The 26,818-nt window shown below is 40.4% G+C and overlaps 1 long non-coding RNA gene across 6 annotated transcripts in view; it reads left to right on the top strand.

Moving 5' to 3' along the window:
- LOC147374561 (uncharacterized) overlaps nt 1-26,818 on the top strand; it is a 186,098-nt gene that overhangs the window by 38,342 nt on the left and 120,938 nt on the right. The window lies entirely within an intron of this gene.

Raw genomic sequence — 26,818 nt, 5'->3', positions numbered from 1 at the left:
TTATAGTCAGGTAGAGCATGGGATTAAGTGGGGGTTGTGGGGTTTGTTAGAAGGCAATGGCACCCCACTCCAGTACTCTTGCCTGGAAAATCCCATGGACAGAGGAGCCTGGTAGGCTGCAGTCCATGGGGTCACTAGGAGTCGGACACGACTGAGTGACTTCACTTTCACTTTTCACTTTCATGCATTGGAGAAGGAAATGGCACCCCACTCCAGTGTTCTTGCCTGGAGAATCCCAGGGGCGGGGGAGCCTGGTGGGCTGCCGTCTCTGGGGTCACACAGTCGGACACGACTGAAGCAACTTCGCAACAGCAGCAGTGGGGTTTGTTAAGCAGGTCACTTACCTGTTCAGTGTGCCTGCATGTGCACGTGCGTGCTCATGTGTCAGTAATTTCCTTATGTCCTGTAACCACTGCCTGAATAACAGCTTATGGTTGGTGATGTTGGTAAATAATACTAAAATCCAACTACAATTTATTTGGCTGTGTTAAGGCCATAGATGGCCATAGCTGAGTCACAGCATCCCTTTAAAAATGAAAAAAATACCAAATGCATGAAACCATAGTTATGTATGAACATGGGCTGATTAGTCATTAGTCCATCAAGATGTAGGATGCAAGAGGTGAAACAATAGGTGATTTTAGGTGAGATGCTCCTAGGTAGTAATAAGATGCCTGATAAAGTTGGCTTAAAGCTCAACATTCAGAAAACAAAGGTCATGGCATCCGGTCCCATCACTTCATGGGAAATAGATGGGGAACAGTGGAAACAGTGTCAGACTTTAGTTTTCTGGGCTTCAAAATCACTGCAGATGGTGACTGCAGCCATGAAATTAAAAGACGCTTACTCCTTGGAAGGAAAGTTATGACCAACCTAGATAGCATATTCAAAAGCAGAGACATTACTTTGCCAACAAAGGTTCGTCTAGTCAAGGCTATGGTTTTCCCTGTGGTCATGTATGGATATGAGAGTTGGACTGTGAAGAAGGCTGAGTGCTGAAGAATTGATGCTTTTGAACTGTGGTGTTGGAGAAGACTCTTGAGAGTCCCTTGGACTGCAAGGAGATCCAACCAGTCCATTGTGAAGGAGATCAGCCCTGGGATTTCTTTGGAAGGAATGATGCTAAAGCTAAAACTCCAGTACTTTGGCCACCTCATGGGAAGAGTTGACTCACTGGAAAAGAGCTGGGAGGGATTGGGGGCAGGAGGAGAAGGGGACGACAGAGGATGAGATGGCTGGATGGCATCACTGACTTGATGGACGTGAGTCTGAGTGAACTCCGGGAGTTGGTGATGGACAGGGAGGCCTGGTGTGCTGTGATTCATGGAGTTGCAAAGAGTCGGACATGACTGAGCAACTGAACTGAACTGAACTGATAAAGTTCATTAATACTTAGGAAACTGCACAAGTAGTGGGCCTGAGTGAGAGGAGGGACACCTGCCAATGTGTGTGATCTGTTGGATATGATACACATGTTGACTTGATTTGATCTAATGTGCTATGTACAATCAATAACAATATGTACTATGTAATAATAATAATATAGTGTGTATGTTTATAAGCATGGGCTAAATAATTAATATATGACTATAAATATTGGTATTGTGTACCATCAGTAGAGTAATGTTCATGCTTATAAGCATGGGGGATATAATTAATGTTATATATGTAATGTATTATGTACAGTATGATATGTATGTACATAATAATGTGATAGTCTGTGTATGCATGAATTACATAAGAGTTTATCCTCTACCCAACTTGACAATATCTTTCATGTCTTTTACCAGAGATCTTTTATGTTCCCAATCTATACCTTCTTCATATTTGAGTTCATTCTTTCCCTTGAATTTAAGTATAGTCTATAATCCTAAATTTTTTTTTTTTTTGGCTTAACATTCTCATTGGAGTTCCATTTCCATATCCAGCTGCCTTGATATTACCATCAGGCATGGCACAGGTGCTGACTTGACTGTAGACTCTTCTAGAACTTCAGCCTTCACCTCCTTATATCACAACGCCATCCATCTAGTTTTCAAGCCAGAATGCTGTTCTAGTCTTTCGTGACACTTGCCTTTCCTTCAATGTTCATGTCTTATCCATGGTGAAGTCTTGTGGATTTTGGCTCTGTCACAAATTTTCTTTCTTCACTGTTCTTTATCTGCACAATCATTGAAAGTTCTCTCTGGTTGTATTCTGGCCAGTTTCCAAACAATTCTCAATTTTGTCCCCCCAAAGAGATCTTTTAAAAAAGAAAAAAAAAAAAAGCATAGAACTGATGATGTTACTGTGACTTCTTAAACTTCTTGACTCTTTATTCTTTAAGACTTCCCATTATGTTACATAAAAATTTGAAATCCTTAACAGGATCCTCCATGATCTAGCTGAGACTTATCTCTCTAGCCACTTTCTGCCTTGCCTGCTCCACTTCACAATGGATTTTTTTAAGTTCTTTGGAAGGACATGCTCTTTCCTAGTATCTGAACCTTCACACATGGTCTTATTTTCTGCCTGAAATCTCTTCTCTCACTATTTACTTTAATATTTCCTTTTTATATGCTTAATCTATATATTCCTTCACAAAACTATAAGCCTTACTTTGAATTCTCCTGTAATAAATGCCACGTACTTCATTCACATCCCCTTTTTGTCAGAGGTGAAGTTGATGCTAGAAATAGCGGATGTCAATTGCTCACATTTGTATATTTCAGTGAAAATGGTCATTTGCAGAGGGCTATGCCATGTCTAATGTGGCTATAAAAATGTCTGACCCTTTGCATCAAGTTGAGACAGCTGAGCTCCAGATATCCATGTAGGATTTATTCAGGCCTCAGTTGCATGACAGGTCAACATCTCTGTCTGTTCAGTGCTATCTTTCCCACTTCTTCACAGACATCTCCATAGAGCTCTTCCCGGTACACACATACACAACTTTTTTTTTTTTCCCCCCCTCAGAGTTTGTCTCCAGAGAACTAAACCTAAGATCATATCAGGAATAGTCCTAGGAAGTCAACTATAAAGTGAAAACCTTAGTGCCGAACTGTTCAGTGCCTGGAGGGTAATAAGACACCATCATCAATGTTAGGATGGGCGTGGATAGCCTCTGGCATTCTCTAGTTCAGAATTAAGCATTCACTGGTGATGAACTGGTAGGGTCCAATATCAGCAATAATATTTTTGGTACATGGGAGGGATGAGCAAATTAGTTAATGGCAGTGCCTGTAGAACTGGACATGGAACAACAGACTGGTTCCAAATCGGGAAGGGAGCACGTCAAGGCTGTATATTGTCACCCTGATTATTTAACTTATATGCAGAATATATCTTGAGAAATGCTGGATTGGAAGAAGCACAAGCTGGAATCAAGATTGCCGGGAGAAATATCAATAACCTCAGATATCAGATGACACCACCCTTATGGTAGAAAGGGAAGAAGAACTAAGGAGCCTCTTGATGAAAGTGAAAGAGGAGAGTGAAAAAGTTGGCTTAAAGCTCAACCTTCAGAAAACTAAGATCATGGCCTCCAATCCCATTACTTCATGGCAAATAGATGGAGAAACAATGGAAACAGTGACAGACTTTATTTTTTTGGGCTCCCAAATCACTGCACATGATGACTGCAGCAATGAAATTAAAAGACACTTGCTCCCTGGAAGAAAAGCTATGGCCAACCTAGACAGCATATTAAAAAGCAGAGACATTACTTTGCCAATGAAGGTCTGTCTAGTCAAGGCTATGGTTTTTCCAGTGGTCATGTATGGATATCAGAGTTGGACTATAAAGAAAGCTGAGCACTGAAGAATTGATGCTTTTGAACTGTCCTGTTGGAGGAGATTCTTAAGAGTCCCTTGGGCTGCAAGGAGATCTAACCAGTCCATCCTAAAGGAAATCAGTTCTGAATATTCATTAGAAGGACTGATGTTGAAGCTGAAGCTCCAATACTTTGGTCACCTGATACAAATAGCTGACTCATTTGAAAAGACCCTGATGCTGGGAAAGATTGAAGGCAGGAGGAGAAGGAGACAACAGAGGATGAGATGGTTGGATGGCATCACTGAGTCAATGGACATGGGTCAGTAAGCTCCAGGAGTTGGTGATGGACAGGGAGGCCTGGCATGCTGCGGTCCACAGGGCTGCAAAGAGTTGAACACAACTGAGCAACTGAACTGAACTGAACTGAACTGAAAGCCTGTAGAAAGAGGTGGCTCTTGATGAGTTCCATTTGATTTATTGTCAAGAGAAAATGTTAGGCTCAGAGTAATTATTCCCCAATAGATCGCAAGATGTAAAGGCTGCAGGGCATCAATTGCATTTAAAGAAATCCTAATCTCTTGATGTGGGAGGAAGAGGTAGCAGAGGATCAGGTACATGACTCTATCCTAAAAATAACAGAACTGTAGGTGAGTTTGCATTCTCACCTGGCAGTCTTCTGCTCTAAGATCAGAGCCCAAATAAGAAAAGAGGGGACCCTAAGATACAGAATGAGGATTTCTAAATGAATCCTGTTGAGAACTTCACACCCCCAAATTCTCCTGAACCTGCTGGACCTGAAAAATTGACCATATACTCTTTGTTAGAATTCAGTGGCTCCCCTGGTTTGAGGACTATGTAGATGCCTCAAGACACTTTGCAAGATGGTGCTTCTGTCCCCAGTGATCTCCTCCCACCTACCATTGTAGCACCATTTCAATAACCATATCAAAAAGAAAAAAGTCAAATCCCAGCATAGCCTGAACAAGAATGAGCCTGATCTGCCAGGAAAAGAGGTAGATTCTATCTTGAAGGATACTGAAGGAACTGCAGGATCTAGCTGATACATATCAGCAAGAGCCGGGAGACAGTGGAACTGGATTGTGAGATGTACTCAGGGAAACAAATAAATCTGATCAGGAAAGATTATTGATGTGGGCTACTTTTCCAGAGAATAAAAGTCTGACAAGTGTCCTAGGAGATAGTACTAATACATGGCTAAGGTGACTCTTGAAATTTGTAAAAAATTATGGTCTTCCTTAGTTAAAAAGTGTTAGTTTCTCAACCATGACCAACTCTCTGGGATCCCATGGACTATCGCCCACCAGACTTCTCTGTCCATGGAATTCTCCAGGCAAAAATACTGGAGTTGCCATTTCCTTCTCCAGGGTATCTTCCTGATTCAGGGTTTGAACTCGGGTCTCCTGCATCGCAGGCAGATTCTTTTGTAAAGTATAAATGTCAGAAATGCTGTAGCTGGTAGTGGAGTAAGGGTTTAAAAAGGTCCTGGAGATAAACTTTCTAGAATAGATGTACTCCCTTAGGCTGGAATAGGTTCCAGGGGAGGGCCAAGGGAACCTTCCATTTACCAAAGCAGTTAGAAATGCCCAGTGAGAGGGGAAGCAGCATCATTGGGAAGTTCAGTGAAGGGTTTCTTCTGTAGACAGTAGCTGATGATAGAACATTCTGCTCCTGTTAGGGCTTCATGACGGTGCTGGTGATGATAGGATGCTAGAATGAGGTGGTTGCACTTCACTGTTAGAAGCAATGGAGAATGTACTTTATACAGTAAGGAGCACAGTGAGATCACAGGGCTACTGTGAGAGAGGTATGGAGAATGCTAACGAAACAGTTTTCGTGAAATGAGTGAAAGTCGTTCAGTTGTGTCTGACTCTTTGCAACCCCATGGACTATACAGTCCATGGAATTCTCCAGGCCAGGATACTAGAGTGGGTAGCCGTTCCCTTCTCCAGGGGATCTTCCCAACCCAGGGATCGAACCCAGGTCTCCCACATTGCAGGCGGATACTTTACCAACTGAGCCACCAGGGAAGCCCAAATACAATATTCAGTTCAGTTCAGTCACTCAGTCGTGTCCGACTCTACGACCCCATGGACTGCAGCACGCCAGGCCTCCCTGTCCATCACCAACTCCCGGAGTCTACCCAAACTGAAGTCCATTGAGTCGGTGATGCCATCCAACCATCTTGTCCTCTGTCATTTCCTTCTCCTCCTGCCTTCAATCTTTCCCAGCATCAAGATCTTTTCCAATGAGCCAGTTCTTTGCATCAGGTGGCCAAAGTATTACTGTAGACTACATAGGCATCCAAAAAGGGTATGTCTTGGTTTTACAGTGTAGACTAATTGAGGGAAGAGGCTGGATATATGGCGGAAAATACAGTCTGAATTTATTTGTACAGCGTGTTAATGCCCACTAGAGAGCATGAACCTCAGAAGAGAGACTAATCAAAAAGGTAGAAATAATACCTTCCCAGTGGTGCTAGTGCTAAAGAACCTGCCTGCCAATGCAGGAGACGTAAGAGACACAGGTTGGACCCCTGGGTTGATAAGATCCCCTGGATGAGGGCATGGCAACCCACTCCAGTATTCTTGCTTGGAGAATCCCATGGACAGAGGAGCCTGGCAGGCTATAATCCATAGAGTTACAAAGAGTTAGACACGACTGAAGCAATTTAGCATGCATGCAGTGACTAAAACTGAAAGACAGCCAGTTGCTGTCATTGGTCAGCCCAGTACTGGGACAAGGGGAGCATAATAGAGATGCTATGGTGGCAGAGAGGGAGGTTATACACAGGCAGTGTCTGTAAGGCAGTTCAAGTTACTGCCCCTGCTGTATGTTTAACTGGCCAAAATAGATGCCATTACTGAACCTCTGATATGATGCCAACCCTAAAGAAAACTAGCCAACCACTTCGTGGAGAGTTAATTGTACTTGAAATCTCCAAGCTAGAAAGATGAGCAAGTAAAATTCATACACTGATTATACATTTGCCTTTCCTACCCACAAAGACTTGGCCATCCTCTCTATCTGAAAACATACAGAAAAAATTTTTATCTACTGGCACAGCATCCTGCATGTCTATGCCTTGAACAAAGGACTAGCTTTATTAGAGACCAAGATATGGCAGTGGGCACATGACCATGGGATCCCCTGAGCCTATAATATATAAACCTCCCAGAAGTTACTAACCTGCTGAATGGTAGAATGGGTCTGACCACATATGCATCAATTTGGTTTGAGAGTGTATTAATTTGCTTTGTTGAGTTGCTAGGTCATGTCTGACTCTCTGCAACCCCATGAACTACAGCATGTCCTTCACTATCTCCTAGAGTTTGCTCAAACTCACGTCCATTGAGTTGATGGTGCCATCCAACCATCTCACCCTGTCGCTCCCTTCTCCTCCTGCCTCATCTTTCCCAGCATCAGAGTCTTTTCCAATGAGCTGACTGTTTGCATCCAGTGGCCAAAGTATTGGAGCTTCAGCATCAGTCCTTCCAATGAATATTCAGGACTGATTTCCTTGTCTCTGTGGTCATAGGCTTAAATAACAGACATTTATTTTCTTTCAGTTCTAGAGGCTAGAGGTCAAAGGTAAAGGCAGGTTTGGTTCCCCCCGAGGCCGCTTCCTTGGCTTGCAGTTGGCAGCCTCTTGATACGTTTTCACGTAGTTAATCTCTCTGCCCAAGCACACCCTTAGTGTCACTGTTTTTATTTCCTCTTTTAATAAGGACACTGAGTTGGATGGGCCTCATTTTACCTTAATCATCTCTTTAAAGCTCCTCTCTCCAAATATAGTCATATTATATGATACAGGGGTTCATGACTTCAAAATAGGAATTTGGGAAGTCAGTCTTAAAGGTAATCAACCCTGACTGTTCACTGAAAGGACTGGTGCTGAAGCTCCAATACTTTGGCCACCTGATGTGAAGAGCCAGCTCATTGGAAAAGACCCTGATGCTAGGAAAGATTGAGGGCAGGAGGAGAAGGGGGTGACAGAGGATGAGATGGTTGGATGGCATCATCAGCTCAATGAACATGAGTTTGAGCAAACTCCAGGAGATGAAAGACAGGGAAGCCTAGCGTGCTGCAGTCCATGAGGTTGCAGAAAGTGAGACATGACTTAGCAACTGAAAAACAACACAGTTCAGCTTGTAACAGAGAAGGAAGGGTTCCATCCTCCAGAACACAGTATATACCTTGGATGAAGGAACTTTATACATTGGTTTGTCTTCAAGATCTCAAACACTTGCACTAGGAACCAAAAAGTTGGAAGTATCAATAGCCCCAGTTACTATCACTCCCAAGAACCCAATAGGAAAGTTTGAGCTTCCTGTCTTACCAAGGACACAGTAAGAGCCCCATTCAACTTTCAACCCTCCAGTAACTTCATACTCTTCACACCAAGGAAAAATCAGGAAAAACAGGGAATCGCCATCCCAACAGGTATCTTGGCAAGACACCTATCCTGATCATGTGCAAAATGGGACTAAACATGTGTTGTGCTCAAGGGACTCACTGGGGTATGCCTCTGCTTCCATGGCCAGTTTTAATAATAATGAACAAGCACAGCAGCCATTGTCTGAGAAGAGCATGCTAACTAGGGACTCGGATCCTTCAAGGACAAAGATCTCATTCACTTTACCAAGAAAACCACCTAGCAAGCAAGGGGGTTAGCTGAGAATGAGGAAAACGTGGAATGTATGGTGGAGCAGATTGATGAGTATTAGTTAGTTACTACTAAGTGGTCACACTTTATTTTTTTGGGCTCCAAAATCACTGCAGATGGTGACTTCAGCCATGAAATTAAAAGATGCTTACTCCTTGGAAAAAAGTTATGACCAACCTAGATAGCATATTCAAAAGCAGAGACATTACTTTGCCTACAAAGGTCCATCTAATCAGGGCTATGGTTTTTCCAGTGGTCATGTATGGATGTGAGAGTTGGACTGTGAAGAAAGCTGAGCACCAAAGAATTGATGCTTTTGAACTGTGGTGTTGGAGAAGACTCTTGAGAGTCCCTTGGACTGCAAGGAGATCCAACCAGTCCATTCTAAAGGAGATCAGTCCTGGGTGTTCTTTGGAAGGACTGATGTTGCAGCTGAAACTCTAATACTGTGGCCACCTCATGCGAAGAGTTGACTCATTGGAAAAGACTCTGATGCTGGAAAGGATCAGGAGGAGAAGGGGACAACAGAGGATGAGATGGCTGGATGGCATCACTGACTCGATGGACATGAGTCTGAGTGAACTCCGGGAGTTGGTGATGGACAGGAAGGCCTGGTGTGCTACAATTCATGGGGTCGCAAAGAGTCAGACACAACTGAGTGACTGAACTGAACTGAAGAGGTCACATGAGGCAGCAGTGGTTCATCCTATGGCCCTTCTTTTGTAAGTTTCCCAGGAAAGGTCAATAAGAGCCATGAAGGAGTTATTTCCAGAGATGGACAACTAATTGGAAGATACAGGTGGATCTATACCACTTGGTCATGGTCGTGGTTTAGTCACTAAGTCGTGTCCAACTCTTATGACCCCAGGAGCTCTAGCCTGTCAAGCTCCTCTGTCCGTGGGATTTCCCAGGCAAGAATAGCAGAGTGGGTTGCCAGTTGCTTTTCCAGAGGATTTTCCCAACCCAGGGATCGAACCTGGGTCTCCTACACTGCAGGCAGACTCTTTGCTGATTGACCCATCAGGGAAGCCCATACCACTTGGTAGTAGACTATGATCATTACATGATGATTCCCTCAGATACCCCCTTTAGGGCTGACGCACCAACCCCAGCTGTTGGAAAAACAGACTGCTAAGAGCTCACTGATAGACCTTCACTGTGAATTTCTTCAGTAGCCACAGGGAGCACCTTCCCCTCAGTGATAAATTCTTCCAGGGAGGCAGTCGGTAGCCAGTGCCCATGAAGATGCAAAGCTTTGTTTCCTTCCCTTAATTTGGGATAGCTTTGAAGGACTGTCTAGCAGCTAAACCTCCATAGGGTCCACTGAGAGCTCAGGTGCAACCTCATTGTGGCCCAGCCTCTCCCTCAACCCGATCCTGCTTCATCAGTGTCTCCACAAGTGTCCTGAGAGCACTCCACAATGGGTCTTCTCTGTGAAGCCACCACCCTGAATGTTTCCAGGATATCTGATCTAAAACATTCCACCCTCAGCCTTTCACCATATATCTTAGCTTTCTTTCAGAGCAATTAATATTATTGGTAGTAACTATACATTTATTGGAGAAGGCAACGGCACCCCACTCCAGTACTCTTCCTGGAAAATCCCATGGACAGAGGAGCCTGGTAGGCTGCAGTCCATGGGTTCGCTAGGAGTCGGACATGACTGAGTGACTTCGCTTTCACGCATTGGAGAAGGAAATGGCAACCCACTCCAGTGCTCTTGCCTGGAGAATCCCAGGGACGGGGGAGTCTGGTGGGCTGCCGTCTGTGGGGTCGCACAGAGTCGGACATGACTGAAGTGACTTAGCAGCAGCAGCAGCATACATTTATGAGGATTCATTTATTTCTATATCAGCTACTAACATGATTGAGGGCAGGACACGTATGTAACTATTTTGTCCACTCCTGTAACCCCTTATATGTGGTACATAATTGGTACTTATTAAAGAGTTCTTTCTACCACTAATCAAACTGGATAACATGAACTGTTTTTTTAAGTCCTCTGTTAGTAATATATTCACCTTACACTAATAAATTCTTCAGTTTCTAGAAGAACTCCAAGCATGAAGGAATGTATCTGTCTACCTTGTGCAGGATGCTACATTCTTCAGGAGAAAATAGGACCAGCTCCAAGATCATGCCATGAGCTGTAGCCTCTCCTTGTTCCTCAACACTGTTTACTCATCCGTTTAGATTCCCCTAAATCAGCTCCTTTCTTTTTCCCACAAATAGCTAATTCGGCCTTTCTAATCTGCCTAAACACCTCCCCCTTCTCTCAACCTTGCTGTATCATTGCAGGGGACTTGAAGTTCTTGACACTACATCCATTTACAAAACATAAACACTGATGCCTATATCTGTGTCTACCTTTTTAGTGCCAGATCATTAGGAGTATTTTTTGTTTAAGGTTATCAGCACTATTTTTTATTGACTTATGCCAATTTTATTGACTTATGCCTGCTTTATTGACTATGCTAAAGCCTTTGACTGTGTGGATCACAATAAACTGTGGAAAATTGTGAAAGAGATGGGCATACCAGACTACCTGACCTGCCTCTCGAGAAACCTGTAGTCAGGTCAGGAAGCAACAGTTAGAACTGGACATGAAACAACAGACTGGTTCCAAAGAGGAAAAGGAGTACATCAAGGCTGTATATTGTCACCGTGCTGATTTAACTTATATGCAGAGTACATCATGAGAAAAGCTGGGCTGGAGGAAGCACAAGCTGGAATCAAGATTGCCAGAAGAAATATCAATAACCTCAGATATGCCGATGATACCACCCTTATGGCAGAAAGGGAAGAAGAACTAAAGAGCCTCTTGATGAAAGTGAAAGAGGAGAGTGAAAAAGTTGGCTTAAAGCTCAACATTCAGAAAACAAAGATCATGGCATCTGGTCCCATCACTTCATGGCAGATAGATGGAGAAACAGTGGAAACAATGTCAGACTTTATTTTTCTGGGCTCCAGAATCACTGCAGATGGTGATTGCAGCCAGGAAATTAAAAGATGCTTACTGCTTGGAAGGAAAGTTATGACCAACCTAGACAGCATATTAAAAAGCAGAGACATTACTTTGCCAACAAAGGTCTGTCTAGTCAAGGCTATGGTTTTTCCAGTGGTCATGTATGGATGTGAGAGTTGGACTATAAAGAAAGCTGAGTGCTGAAGAATTGATGCTTTTGAACTGTGGTGCTGGAGAAGACTCTTGAGAGTCCCTTGGACTGCAAGGAGATCCAACCAGTCCATCCTTAAAGGAGATCAGTCCTGGGTGTTCTTTGGAAGGACTGATGTTGAAGCTGAAACTCTAATACTTTGGTCACCTGATGCAAAGAGCTAACTCATTGGAAAAGACCTTGATGCTGGGAAAGATTGAGGGCAGGAGGAGAAGGGGACAACAGAGGACGAGATGGTTGGATGGCATCATCGACTCAGTGGACGTGGGTTTGGGTGGACTCTGGGAGTTGGTGATGGACAGGGAGGCCTGGTGTGCTGTGGTTCATGGGGTCGCAAAGAGTTGGACACGACTGAACTACTGAACTGACTGATCAGCCCTAATTTTTTTTAGGATAACATTTATTCTTGCCCCTTCCCTTCATAGATGAGCCTCTTGAAGAGGTGTTACGTTTACTATTTCTGTTTCTTCACCTTCCAGTTTTTTCCCATCAATTTCAGCTTCCTTTGTGGAGCTCATCATTCCACTGAAATTACTCATAACAGGATTGCCAACAGTCTCATTGTTAATATATCCCAACAGAATCTTTTTCAATCTTCGAATTACTAAGCCTTTCCTAAGAATATATGACACTTGTCCTGTCTCCTGAAATGCCCTCTTTCTTGGCTTTCATGACACCAGCTAGATTTGTGTTCTCACCACTGTTCAGAATTACCATCTGGCAACTGTATTGACTCCTTGTCTTCTGGGACTCCTCTAATTATTGGTGTTTTACTGAGTTGTTGGCTCTCTTCTCTCCACATTTTATGATGTTCAAAAGATAACCCCGTTCAGTTCCTTGCAATAAATAACATCCATACCTTCAGTGCCAATCTCTATGTGAGTGTCAAATTCAACATTTCCAAACTCCAGTTTGTTATTTTTCTCACTCACTTCTCCACTTTCTGTCACTACACACACACACACTCCATTCACTCAGCAACACAAATGAGAAATTTAGGAATAATACTTGACTATTCACCACAGAGTTTTGTGAATTTGCATCTAATTATGTTAGTGCCTCACTTAAATCCCCTCAATAATCTATATAATGCCCAAGAAAAACCCCTATTTTGTTTATAAGACTCCTATACCTTTCATGGGAGAAGGAAATGGCAACCCACTCCAGTGTTCTTGCCTGGAGAATCCCAGGGACGGGGGAGCCTGGTGGGCTGCCGTCTATGGGGTCGCACAGAGTCGGACACGACTGAAATGACTTAGCAGTAGCAGTAGCATACCTTTCATGAGCTGAACTCCCTTTCACCAGAAATATTTTAATCATTCCCATCTCTTGTCTAGAAAGGCAAGATAATTCTAGAGAATAGAGCTGCCTAAATTTGAATTCAAGGTGTACCATCTGTATGACGTTTGTAATCTGTGAGAGGAAAAATAATTAATTTGTCCATGTCTCATTTTCCTTTAATGTTAAAAGAAATGAATATAGTATCCATTTATGTATGCATGAGAATTAATTCATATCCAACATGTAAAAATCTACAGTGGGTGCCTGGTAAGTAGGAACCACACAACAAATGTTACCTATATTTATTATTTTTATTACTAACAGCAGTAGTAGTAGTATTCTGGACATTAAGTTTCTTCATGGAAGGTACTGTGGTAGGCATATAATATATCTTAAATGTTCATGTATGGAAAAAAAAAAAAGAGTTCTTTAGAAAACCAACTCATGATACTATGGAATATTTTACTTCTTTAAATGCTGAAATAATTGCAAAATTAGCACATTTCAAAGAATTTCAGTAAGTGTAAACTCTGAAACTATGACAGAAAGAAAATATTCTGTTACATATAAATTGAAAAGGGTCATTATCTTGAGAGACACATATTTCATGTGTAAAAGCTTAAGAAGCAAGTATTTTCTGAAAGAATCAAAAAGAAAATGAAAGTTAAGCCATAAATGTATCATGCCTTTTGGCATAGGAAAAAGTAAGTTTTGCAAAATAAAGCTCAACCAAAGCTTACTTGCAAACTTTCTTATTTAAACCTTCTGGAAGAGACCGAAAACTCAACAACTTGGCTTATCAAAGACTGCAGTCAATATAGCAAGGCTTAAGAAAGATTGGAATGAACAAGCTGCTTCACAGACTCGGAATGTTATTAGAGTCAAAGCCAGCCACACCATATGGTTGCTGAAAAATCCACTCATCAGGAAGAGCCATAAAATTGCACTGTATTTCTTGAGGCATAAAACTCCTACCTATTAAGGTTAAAAAAAAAAAAAACAACACTCACAGAAAACTTGGAAGGAAAGGGAAGCAAGATTAGAAGACTTCCAAAATGTGCTTAGAGTATTCATGCTGTATATAGCTACATGGCAGACAGCAAAATAGGTCGTAGGTGCTGCAGACATAATATCAATGCACAGAAACTCCAGGCTGTTTGTGAATTGTCTGTAGAAGTTACCAATTCAGTACTCACCCATGACTGATAGATGCCCTTCCAATGGCCTTTTCACCCACTTCATGTCCTGATTCAACTACTGCCATGCATTTCCTTTTATTCCACAAACTTTTTGGAATGAAGCAAGTATTATGATCTTTTTAATAAAACAACCAAAACAACATTTAGGTATCAAATATACATATTTCTAAATCAAGATAAATTTGACTCTGAGTAACAGGTAAAAAAATTCTTATATTGCAGATTATCAGGTCCCCCAAATTATATAAAATCTAAAATTATATAAAGAAGTCCTCCAGTTTTTTGGGGGGGTTGGATTTCATTTTCTATTTGTCAGTGCATATTGATCATGTGGGACTGGTCCCCTGAGGATGGGAGGGACCACTGGTTTCTCACTAGGCTGGAGAGAGGGCATTTTGCCTAAATTTACAGCTTCAAAGTCCACCATCTGGTCTCCTAGGGATGTCCTGAAGCTAGTGTCTTCTGAGGTCCTACTTCTCCCTCCAGAGTAGCAAGAATCATGCACTGTAACTGTAAGAATTAAACTATATATTTTGTTTCCTGCAGCCTTATTAAGTCTTATGCAATGGTAGAATTCTTCCCTATTCTTGAATGAAAACCTGGATGAAATCGAAGTCCCTGCAATTTATGCTGTTTATGTAATCACACACACTGTCTTGTTTCAGTTATTAGCATGTCCAGACCAAGATTCTAATTAATTAGCATGTCCAGACCAAGATTCTAATTAAAAACTTGATTAAATATTAACATGTTCTCTAGCCTGTATGAGCTTGAGGCTGGAGCCTGCAAAGGGATTGCAAGACCAACTGATACTTGAAGTCAACTGAACTCCTGGCCTTGAAAGTGAACGTGTTCGTTGCTCAGTGGCATCCACTCTTAGTGGTCCCAGGACTGAAGATTGCCAGGCTCACTGTCCATGGGATTCTCCAGGCAAGGATACTAAAGTGGGTTACCATTCCTTCTACAGGAGATCTTCCTGACCTAGGGATCGAACCTGGGTCTCCTACATTGCACACAGATTCTTTACCGTGTGAGCCCCAGGAGGCTGTCACTCCTGGCCTTGGTCCATAGTTAAACTTGACTTTCTCTTTTGAAGTACTTGCATAGCCTCTTCAGGGACCCTCACCTGTCTGTTCAGTTCAGTTCAGATGATCAATCATGTCTAATATTTTGTGACCCCATGGACTGCAGCACACCAGGCTTCCCTGTCCATCACCAGCTCCCAGAGCTTGCTCAAATACATGTCCACTGAGTCCATGATGCAATCCAACCATCTCATCCTCTGTCATCCCCTTCTCCTCCTACCTTCAATCTTTCCCAGCATCAGAGTCTTTTCAAATGAGTCAGTTCTTCAAATCAGGTGGCCAAAGTATTGGAGTTTCAGCTTTAATATCAGTCCTTCCAATAAATACTCAGGACTGATTTCCTTCAAGATGGACTGGTTTGATTTCCTTGCAGTCCAAGGGACTCTCAAGAGTCTCCTCCAACATGACAGTTCAAAAGCATCAATTCTTCAGTGCTCAACTTTCTTTATAGTCCAACTCTCACATCAATGCATGACTACTGGAAAAACCATAGGTTGGACTAGATGGACCTTTGTTGGTAAAGTAATGTCTCTGCTTTTTGATATGCTGTCTATTTTTATCATAGCTTTTCTTCCAAGGAGTGCCGTTTAATTTCATGGCTGCAGTCACCATCTGCAGTGACTTTGGAGCCCGCCAAAATAAAGGCTGTCACTCTTTCCATTGTTTCCCCATCTATTTCCCATGAAGTAATGGGATTGGATGCCATGATCTTCATTTTCTGAATGTTGAGTTTTAAGCCAACTTTTCACTATTTTCTTTCACTTTGATCAAGAGGCCCTTTAGTTCCTCTTTACTTTCTGCCATAAGGATGGTGTCATATGCATATTTGAGGTTATTGATATTTCTCCTGGCAATCTTGATTCCAGCTTGTGCTTCATCCAACCCAGCATTTCACATGATGTACTCTGTGTATAAATTAAATAAGCAGGGTGACAATATACAGCCTTGACGTACTCCTTTCCCAACTTGGAACCAGTCAGTTGTTCCATGTCCAGTTCGATCTGTTGCTTCTTGACCTGCATACACATTTCTCAGGAGGCCGATCAGGTGGTCTGGTATTCCCATCTCTTGAAGAATTTTCTACAGTTTGTTGTAATCCACACAGTGAAAGGCTTCAGCATAGTCAGTAAAGCAGAAGTAGATGTTTTCTTGGAACTCTCTTGCTTTTTCTATGATCCAGTGGATGTTGGCAATTTGATCTCTGGTTCCTCTGCCTTTTCTAAATCCAGTTTGAACATCTGGAAGTTCACAGTTCATGTACTGTTGAAGCCTGGCTTGGAGAGTTTTGAGCATTACTTTGATAGCATGTGAGATGAGTGCAATTGTGTGGTAATTTGAGCATTCTTTGGCATTGCCTTTCTTTGGGACTGGAGTGAAAACTGACCTTCCCAGTGTTACTGGAGTGTGTAGCCATTCCCTTCTCTAGGGGATCTTCCTGATCCAGGGATCAAACTGGGTCTCCCACATTGAAGGCAGATTCTTTACCATCTGAGCCACCCAAAATATACAATTTCCCGTCAGTTTAATTTGGCTTTTAAATCCTCTATTCTTATATTGGAATAGGTAAGTAAGATGTAAAGAGCAGTCTTATATTTTTCTCACCAACTGATCCCACTATATGAATATTAAAAACGAAAGCAAGAGTTTCACATAACTACACAGATCAGTAACTACTGAGAAATAATACATGCCTCTTATATATAATTTCCCCAAAGTAAAGATATCTATGTATATGTGTATACATTTTAAAATTTTGTTCTCCAAATATCGACTGCATTTGAAAGCTCTGATAATCTGTGCAATGAGTGATACATCTTTAGTGCTATTGAAACATTCCTTGCACATACCATGAACATTCAACAGGAAATTTAAAACTTTTAGGGAGGATAAGTACAACAAAACTAATAATTAAAATTAACAATCTGTGTTCATTCTCACAGATCCTGTGACAGGTGAGAGCTAACATCATTCATCTCTAAGTTTTCTTTCCTCTTCTTTCTCTTGTTTTTGTCAATGATGAGTGTACCTGAGTCTCAGTTGTGTGCAGTTCTCAGTTGAGAAATATAAAGAATGCAGTGAAGAATCTCAAAAGAGGAGCCATTTATTTTTCAGTTAACGAAAGAGAAAGACAAGGACCAATCTGAAATACTTGACTGGGATCCCAGAGTTGATACTTGCACCTTAACAGAAATTTGAAATAGAACCAAGTATTGGAATAGAGAAGTATGTAGAAGATGACAGTGATCTCAATTATTTGCGTCATCAGGTAAAATACTAAGTGAAAAGCCCATTGGAGAAGGAACTCTACTATAGATGAGGTTATTGCTTTGCTGTCTTATACATAAGTTATTGCACGGAAAAGGCAAATATTTAAACTGCCCATTGAATAAGTAACAATAACACTTATCTCCCAAAAATACGGTGAACATTCATTTAGTTCAATTCAAAATTATTTTTTAGGCCTCATTGCTTTAGGTTGTCATAACATTTCTCTCTGTGTGTGTGTGCATGTGTAAATGCAGTGAGAGCTCATTAATGGTACGGAAGTAATTCAATTGATGAATCAAACTGGCAATGTGGGAGGAAGAGTGGGTCATTGTAAATGTTGTACAAGGTATGATATATTACCTGTGAGCAGAAAATAAGTTCTCTACAACAATAGGAATGTGTTTGGGGTGTGCTGAGTGACAGTTTTAAATGTATTGGAGTGAACAGTAACTCATATAATGATGTGTAATTAAGAGAAACACAATACCATTATGTTACCATTTTAAAAATGACAGAGCTGAGAATGTTTTCTTGGGAGAACCATATTCAATTGGACATGTAAGCTGGGGAACTTCAGTACTGTCTTCACATGTTTGAAACTACCATGTGGAACAGGGGATAGATCTTTCTCTAGGTGCCAGAGGAAAATGAGCAAAAGGTAAAGGGAGATCATGTTTGGATCAATTATAAAATGGGTATCTCAGAAGGAAGGAGGTTCTCTGCCATCTGAGGTGTTCTGATGTGAGATGTTAATCTTGTCTGAGTTAGAGTTTCACTTGGCTCATGTTTTTGGACTCAAGACTCCCTGTGCACCTCCTACTAACACATTAGACTGATATGGAACATAGTCTAATAGGTTAAAGAGGCAAATGTATAGGAATCCGCCTTGGCTCCCTACCCTAATTAGGGATGCCATATTATCTTAGCCTTGGGCTAAGAGGAGTTGGTATCCAAGTCACAAAATTCTTTTGCATCTTAGACCTTTCAAAACAGATAACTTCCTCCACTGGCTCTGAATCAGCTCTAAAGAATCCTGTATTTCTTTGTTCAATTAATCCATGTCTTCCTTTTTTTGTTTTCAGTCATGAAACTATTCTTTATGGATTTCATAACTTAAAAATTCCTGTGATACATTGACAGACCAAAAAAGCACTTTCTCTTTTCAACATCTGTACTATGATGATTTATGACCTCTCTTTATTTGGTTTGCTGTCCTACATTTTTTAAGCAGTAGGTAGAAGAATGAGAATCAGTTCTTTGAATTGTACTGTATATAAATATCTGAGCTGAAGTACAATAACAGGTCTGTTGTGCATCACGAAGTAAAACCAGTAAGGTAAATAATGTAGCCGCATAAAAATATCTTATTATTCATATTATAAACACCTCTGATTTTACCTAAACACAGTCAAATACAGAGTAGCCATATTATCTTGGTGTTGTGCGTAGCAACCATGAAGCCTATGAACTTCCAAGGGTATCTGTTTACAGTATTTTCTAATCAGTAAATGGAGGTTAGCATTGGTTCATCATTAAATTCAGAGCATTATTCTATACAGATGGTGCTTTAACATTTTTTCCCATATGGTGTCATATTTATTTCTACAAAGGAAAAGTGATGACAGAATTTTTTTGAAAAAAAAGTTCCAAAAAAATATGTATTAAAACAGCAGTAGATTTCCCATTAAGCAAAGAATTCAGTACCTCATTTTTCAGCCAGCTGAAGGAGCGCCGAGAATGTACTGGCTTTGAGAAAGATATATCTTTCCAGCCAAAACTCTTCAGAGAAGTTCAATATGAATAATTTCCATTCAGGAATTTCATCTTTCATATGCCAGGTGTCAGGACTGTCAAATCTTTGGACTGTTTAGTCTTATCAAACCTAATAAAACAATCATACATAACCACTAGGAAACATTTTGTTGTTCTTTTCTTCACAGCATCACTTTTAAGTTCATCTTGGTTTACTAAAAACCAGTTTCGCATTCTTAGACATCTTGTTCAGATTTCTAAAGAAAATTTTCTTGAAAAGTATGTCAATATAAGGAGTTATTCAAATATACACATAATACAAGAGTGATATTCAGATGTTTATATATTGAATGTAAACTATGAGACATGAAGTTTAAATGGTATTCTTTCTGAGGGAAAAGAAAAATCGATGGTAGAAACCTTTTAGTTTTACCTTACTGACAGTTCATGTGGAGCTGGATGATGTTGGCTGGATATTTCTTTGTACCAAACATTTGAAATTCAGTACAGAAAACGGGTGTGCAGATTGCCTCCTTGCACCGTGATTCAGTCTTGTGACACCAGGGTTTCCCTTGTAGAACTTTGAGTTCAAGGTGTCCTTATTTTACCTACTTCCCGTAACTTGTAGTTCTACAAAAGAAATGGAGTAGAGAGAATTTCTCAAATGAAATATCTTAAGTGTCACCTGCAATTGGTATTGTTAAAATCAGTTCCTTGGATTAATAATATTAAAGTCTGTTTTAATTTCTCCAACAATATATTGGTAAATAAAAGGAAAATATATTTTTAGAGGGGAAAAAGTGGAAATGTTAGTCACTCAGTCGTGTCCGACTCTGCAACCCCATGAATGGTAGCCTGTCGGGCTCCTCTGTCCATGGGATTCTCCAGGCAATAATACTGGCATGGATAACAATTCCATTCTCCAGGGGATCTTTCTGATTCAGAGATCAAACCCAGGTCTCTTGCACCGCAGGCAGATTCTTTACCATCTGAGTTACTAGGGAAGCCCCAGGGAACTGATGCAGTTGCTTAATGTTGCTCAAGAACAGGATGAAGCATGATATAGGCTGCATTTTCATAATCCTTTGCAGGTTAAATTTCTCTGGATATATGAGGGGATAATATAAATTGCTCCTTTGCATACCTATCCTGAAATGGTTGTGAATGATCTTAGCAGTTCCTGGATTCCATTTAAGAAGGATGTAATAACTTTATTGCCTTCCCTGGTGACTCAGTGGAAAAAAAATCCCTCCGCCAATGCAGGAGATGCAGGTTCAATCCCTGGCCTGGGAAGATCCCCTGGAGAAGGAAATGGCCCCGCTCCAGTATTCTTGCCTGGGAAATCCCATGGACAGAGGAGCCTGGAGGAAACAGTCCACGGGGTCACAAAAGAATCGGACACTGAGAGACTAAACAACAATGGTAATTCTGTTGACCAACTGCCAAATGATGGGCCAGGTACTTTTAGACGTATTATCTCCTCTGACAGTTTCAGTTGCCCCTTAGGTCTGTCAACCAGTCCTGCTTCTAGTTAGGAGGAAGTCTAAGCCATGACTTATTTTCACATCACTGGGTTCACTAGATCTTATTTGTCTATAAATTATAGTTCTAAATTCGAGGATTCTGTCTTAGGTTTAAAACCAAGTCCTTGACTATTAATTCAGTTTTATTAGGTGAGTGTGTGCTTTATTCTTTCAATACTGACCTGATACTTGAGTTCATCCAAGAATACATGGTTCTGTTGGCTTTACCCATGTTTCTCCAGAGACTTGAATTCAATCCAATAGTTCTGCCTCTGGGTCTTGATGTTTTATTGCTGACAACGAGAATATCCCGTCATTAATCTGTTGTAGCCTCTATGGTGATATTTGTTACTTTGGAATTATAACTAATCACTAGTGGGATAGAGATACTCAGTATAAACCTGTATATTCTTATAGCAGAGCAATGTGTTTGAACATTACCTATCATATTTGCCATTTTTAAAAAAACAATAGAAAATCATCAGTTGTAGGAATTATCAAGGCAGCGTCAAAGGACAGTTTGTCATCTAGATCCCGAGGACGTAAAATCTTCAAAGCCAGAAAGCCTATTTCATCATTGTATTCTTTGTGGCTAAAATGGGTCCTGCCCCAGATGCCTCTGTCCTGTCTTGAAAAACCAGGCAGGTCTAGTTGCTGTATTCTAATCCATTCCAGTCTGCCTCCAGAGTTTGACTGTAGTATCCGATAACTGTTTTGTTTGTTTGTTTGTTTCTCAAGAGCCTTAGGTGCTTAAATTCTTAAAAGTATTTAACTCAGATTAGCAGTTGCAGAAATTCATGGCAGAGCAAAGCGAAAAGTAAAGAAGTTGAAGTGAAAGGGAGAAGAAAGAAGATGTAACTAAGAATATCATAGGTGACTTTGTGATTGGTCATAGAACTACATTGACAGATAATGTTTAGTTTAAAAAAAGTTTAGTTTAAAAAATGGATATTTTAGGGGGAAAGATATTTTAGGGGGAAAGTTTTAGGGGGAAAGTTTTAGGGGGAAAGTTTTAGGGGGAAAGTTCTGACTTTTTATTCATTTTACTTTTAAAATTACTTTTTATTAGAGTATAGTTGCTTTATAATGTTGTATTAGTTTCTGCTGTACAGCAGAGTGAATCAGTCACACGTTTAACATAGATATGGGCTTCCCAGGTGGCTCAGCAGTAAAAAATGCACCTGCCAATACAGGAGACTTGGGTTTGATCCCTGGGTCAGAAAAATCCTGTGACAAAGGAAATGACAACCCGCCCCAGTATTCTTGCCTAGAAATCTCAGAGGAGCCTGGCAGGCTACACTTCATGGGTCACAAAAGAGTCAGATACATCTTAGCCACTCAACAACAACAGTATGTATGTATGTATGTATGTATGTATGTATGTGTGTGTGTGTGTGTATATATATATATATATATATCCCCTCCTGTTGAACTGTGTTCCCATTTAGGTCACCACAGTGTATTAAGTAAAATTCCCTGTTTTATACAGTAGGTTCCAATTAGTTATCTATTTTACACATAGTATCAATAGTGTGTATGTGTTGGGGGGGTGAGGAGAACTGGGACATATATATGTCATCTTCTTGAAGAATACTTAATATGCTTAAATTAGATTTTTGCACATCAGTTCTCATGGTAGTCGATGTTCCACACCTAACGCTGCATGGTCATATCCATGTTTCGGCACTAAGTCTAGAATTTTCTCCCCAGTAGTCAAGAAAACAAGGAAATGAAGATGACACCATACAGATGATGTGTTCTTGGTTCATGTCAAATCACTATTTAAAATAAAATTTATATTTATTTATTTTTAAAATTTACCAGTTCGACACATATACTGTTGATAGTCGGAAATGTTTAAACAAAAACAAACTTATTCATAATCATTATGAAATAACATATAAAGTAAATATTAACCAAATGTGAAGGTAAATCACTATACTGCTTAACATGTACAGTTGGAACACAGAAATATGAATTATCTAAGAGAACAAATAATTTTAGAAATGCAGGAGAAATCATTTATTGGGCAAGAGAAATATTTCATGTATTTTTAGAGACTGTATTTAGTCTGCTTTGGTTAATCAACCATTAACTGATCATGCATCCAGATGCAAAGGAAAATATTTTGGGAATATGCCAACATTTTATAAATTAATGTATCAGTTCAGTTCAGTCGCTCAGTCGTGTCCGACTCTTTGCGACCCCATGAATCGCAGCATGCCAGGCCTCCCTGTCCATCACCAGCTCCCAGAGTTCACTCAGACTCACGTCCATCGAGTCAGTGATGCCATCCAGCCATCTCATCTTCGGTCGTCCCCTTCTCCTCCTGCCCCCAATCCCTCCCAGCATCAGAGTCTTTTCCAGTGAGTCAACTCAGTCCATAAAAGAATTCTAAGTGATAATTTTTACATGGTGGTATACAAACATTCTTGTAGCTTACAGAACTCAGCAGTATATTATCCTTGTTGAAAAAAAATATACTTGAGTCTCAATAATTATTTACTGGATTATATAAGAATATTTAAAGCCAGTGGTGATACTGACTGTGAAACATATATATATATACACACACAGAGAAAGCATTTTTCAGAAAATGTATGTGCGTATGTGCTCAGTCATGTGCAACCCGCCAGGCTCCTCTGGCCATGGAATTTTCCAGGCAGGAATAGCTAAGCAGGTTGCCATTTCCTGCTCCAGGGCTTCTTCCTGACCCAGGGATCAAACCTGTGTCTCCTGCGTGTGCTGCTTTGGTGGGTGGACTTTTTACCACTGTGCACCTGGAAAGTCCCCAGAAAATGTCCACATGTAATAGACATGGGATTGAAAGAGCATTCCTACAGAAGATAGTTAACAAGAGGTTTATATTAACAAATTTCTTAGCCACCTGTTTTCACAGAATTTCAGTCACATCTATATCCTTATCTACTGTCTAAAATCTCCAGCTTTTCACCAAATAATTTTAGTTGAAGTTTTCACAGAGATTGAAAAAGCTGGCTCTGTGAGACTGTATGTGTGAAACACTTTTAAAATGGATGCCCTTAACACGATTTTTTTCTATGTTTATTTTACTCATATTTTTGCTCTTCTACTATTTTTTTACACATATTTTCCTTCCAACTTTGACCTGTATATCCTGAGGTAACTCTCCCCTACTTCCTGACACTTTCAAGTCAAAACTCTCTCACTCTTTACACCTAGTGGGGATCATGGTTTCTTGTCACGAGAAGGTGTGCTGTGAGATTCAATCTGTTGCCACTCAACGTAAACATCTTTCTAATCCCTGGTGATGGTCAGAGGTCTCGGTGGCGTACAGTACTGTCACCCACACCACGGTGAAGCACAAAGAATGAACCTTCGTATTCAAACGCTTATAAGGACATACACGATGACACAGTTGTCAGTAGTACTTGTGAGAATCAACTTAAAAACAAAAATCTCAGCTAGTGTATCTTCAGGAGATTTTTTCCATGTGTAAAATCTCCACATGTGCAATATTCTCAGCAGGTTGAAAACTACATTAATTGTTCACAAAAAGTAGCAGTTTGATACTTTTCTCAAACTTAGTGTTGAATTATTTTCACTTGTTTGAAATTATTTTCCTACTTTATTTCTATATTTCTCACGCCATCCACTGTCGTACTTAAACCTTCAAAAATATTTCACAAATATTTCTATGTATTATATAAATACATTTGATATACATCTGTATATGTCCATGCGTGTATGCGTGCCTGTATACACACACACACACACACACACGTATCTACATACATACACACATTTTGGTGAATAGAATATTTGTGTGTTTCTCTGTTCTGACTAGACTTTAATTTCAAAGCCTGTGTTTTGAATAAGACTGTGAGTGCCCTATTTGTTAAAATTAATGAAATACTCTTCATTTTTTTGCATGTACATACTCCTAAATGATGATGCTCATTTTGTAACTACCTTCTCTACTATAAATTATCATTCCAGATGGCATTCCATTGTTTCAAAACAGATGCCACTTGCCATCTTTTAGGAAAAGATTGTATTTAATAGGAAGTCTGGGCAGTGTTTTTCTACAAAAAGGGAGAGAGGGTGTAGCTTGAGGAACAATATTAGGCTTTGCAATTGAATTGTTCTTCTACGAATTACTTCCTAAAAACTGATGTAAGCAAATAACTCTTCCAAGTCTCTAAGAACTTCTTTACAGTAGGAAGTAGCTCCACAATTTGCTGAAAATATTTTCATCTCTCCACTCAGGAAGTAAGGATCAAAAGCGATTATTATTTCTTCTTCCTTAAACACATCATAGGTGCCATGTGTCATAGAATACACACCCTAGTTCTGGGTGTGTATGCGTGTTGGGAAACACTAGCATACTCTTACAAAGAAGCATCTTCCTCCCCTCCCCCCTAAAAATGTTCTTAAATAAATTAAATGTAAAGATTAGTGGGAATAGAGACTTTTGTTTACTACAGTTGTCTCAGTGCCTAGTTCAGGGTCTCACACAGATGCTTGATAAATACTAACCAGATGAATGAATGAAAGCTGTTTATAGCTTCAGCTACCAAGCAATAAACTCAGTGAACTAAAGGACTCCAGGCTCTCTCCTCACTCACTATATCAGCCCCATAGGTAAGAAAGATCTCAAGGATATCACAGACTCAGTTTACCCTTTCAGGTGATAAGAATTGTCTATGTGGTGCCTGGGAAACACCAAATATGGAGATAAAGGTATATCTTTATAGATAAAGATATAAAGGCCGTATAGAACATAAGGGGAAAAAAACCCACACCAGACTGAGCCAGGTAGTGAATGAATTATCACTAGTCTGTTGTTAGGTGAAGGGGGTGGTATCAGTGTCTGAATCTCTTTCAGGGTCTATATTCTATCATTCTATGAGCATTTTCCCCACAGTACACACTGTTTGCTTATATTCATGGATGTTCTGGTGCTAACAACCAACAACGCTAGAGGAGATAGCATCAGTCCATAGGGTTGCAAAGAGTTGGACACGGCTAAATGGCTTAGCATGCATGCACGCATGCATAGTAGTTAAATTCTGGTTCATCAATAAGCATTTCTTTTTTCCATTTCATTTGGACTTTTCAACTGGCACCCACAGTGCCCTAAAAGTCGTGGTACTTTCTCTTCTAATCAACACTGTTGGTCTAAATGTCCAATAAACTTTATTTTTAGTGAAAATAAGAATGACATGTTTCAAATTTAATTTTACATACTTGACTTAGATGGTTTCCATAACTTACGTAAGGGCATGCTATATAGGAATTATGAGCACTTCACTCGCATACCATATACTGCAAAAAGAGAAGGGACTGCTTTTCTCAAACCCTTGGTGATAAAGTGGAGCCGTTCATGTCTCCTTCACTTCCACTTCAGCTTCTTTCATTCACTTGAACTCTGCTGAGGGCCTTTGTGGTGAGCAACTATTGCTTCTGCCAGCCCAGCATCCATTCACCTTCTTCTGATATAAATACCCTGACTTTCCTCAGGGAGCCACCCCTCCCCAAGTCTCAGCCCTGTGGTTAGAAGGCACCTGGCATCACTGCTAGATTCCAGACTGGACTTGTAACCCACGTTTGTCAGATCATTACATCACATTGATACAGCAGTTTGTTCAAGGGTAGGTGTGTCACTCAAGCCAAACTCATAAAACTCAAATCTAGAATTTTATTCTCCATGGGGTCACAAGAGTCAGACAGGACTCAGTTTCAGTTTTTATTTTCACTTCGTACATATACATATAGGTAAATAGAAAAATATCTGTGGATATGTATGCATGTGTAGACATGTGTGCATGCATGAATTTGAGTGGGGTTAGCATCAGTGACATCCTATTAGCAAATCAGTTCACTCCATGCCCAGATACGGGTTTCTAAATACCACTCTCTAATAAAGAACAGAGCTCCTGGGAGAAATGGTTTTCTCTAGATGTGAGGCAGGAAAATATGAAATAAGCCTGGATCATTATACAGTAGCAGAAGTAAAGGAATGTAGGGAAAAAAGAAAATGAAGGAGGTCGGCATATGGAAGGGCATAAGAGCCAAACTGAAGGATCTCCAATGGACAAAGTTTGCATAGCTTGAA

The sequence above is a fragment of the Bos grunniens genome, chromosome 4 (assembly GCF_055505025.1).
Source record: "Bos grunniens cultivar Pamir isolate PY7600 chromosome 4, Bosgru_T2T1.0, whole genome shotgun sequence".
Lineage (NCBI taxonomy): Eukaryota > Metazoa > Chordata > Mammalia > Artiodactyla > Bovidae > Bos > Bos grunniens.
Note: the sequence above shows the minus strand (reverse complement) of the source record. Positions and strands in the feature narration are given on the sequence as shown.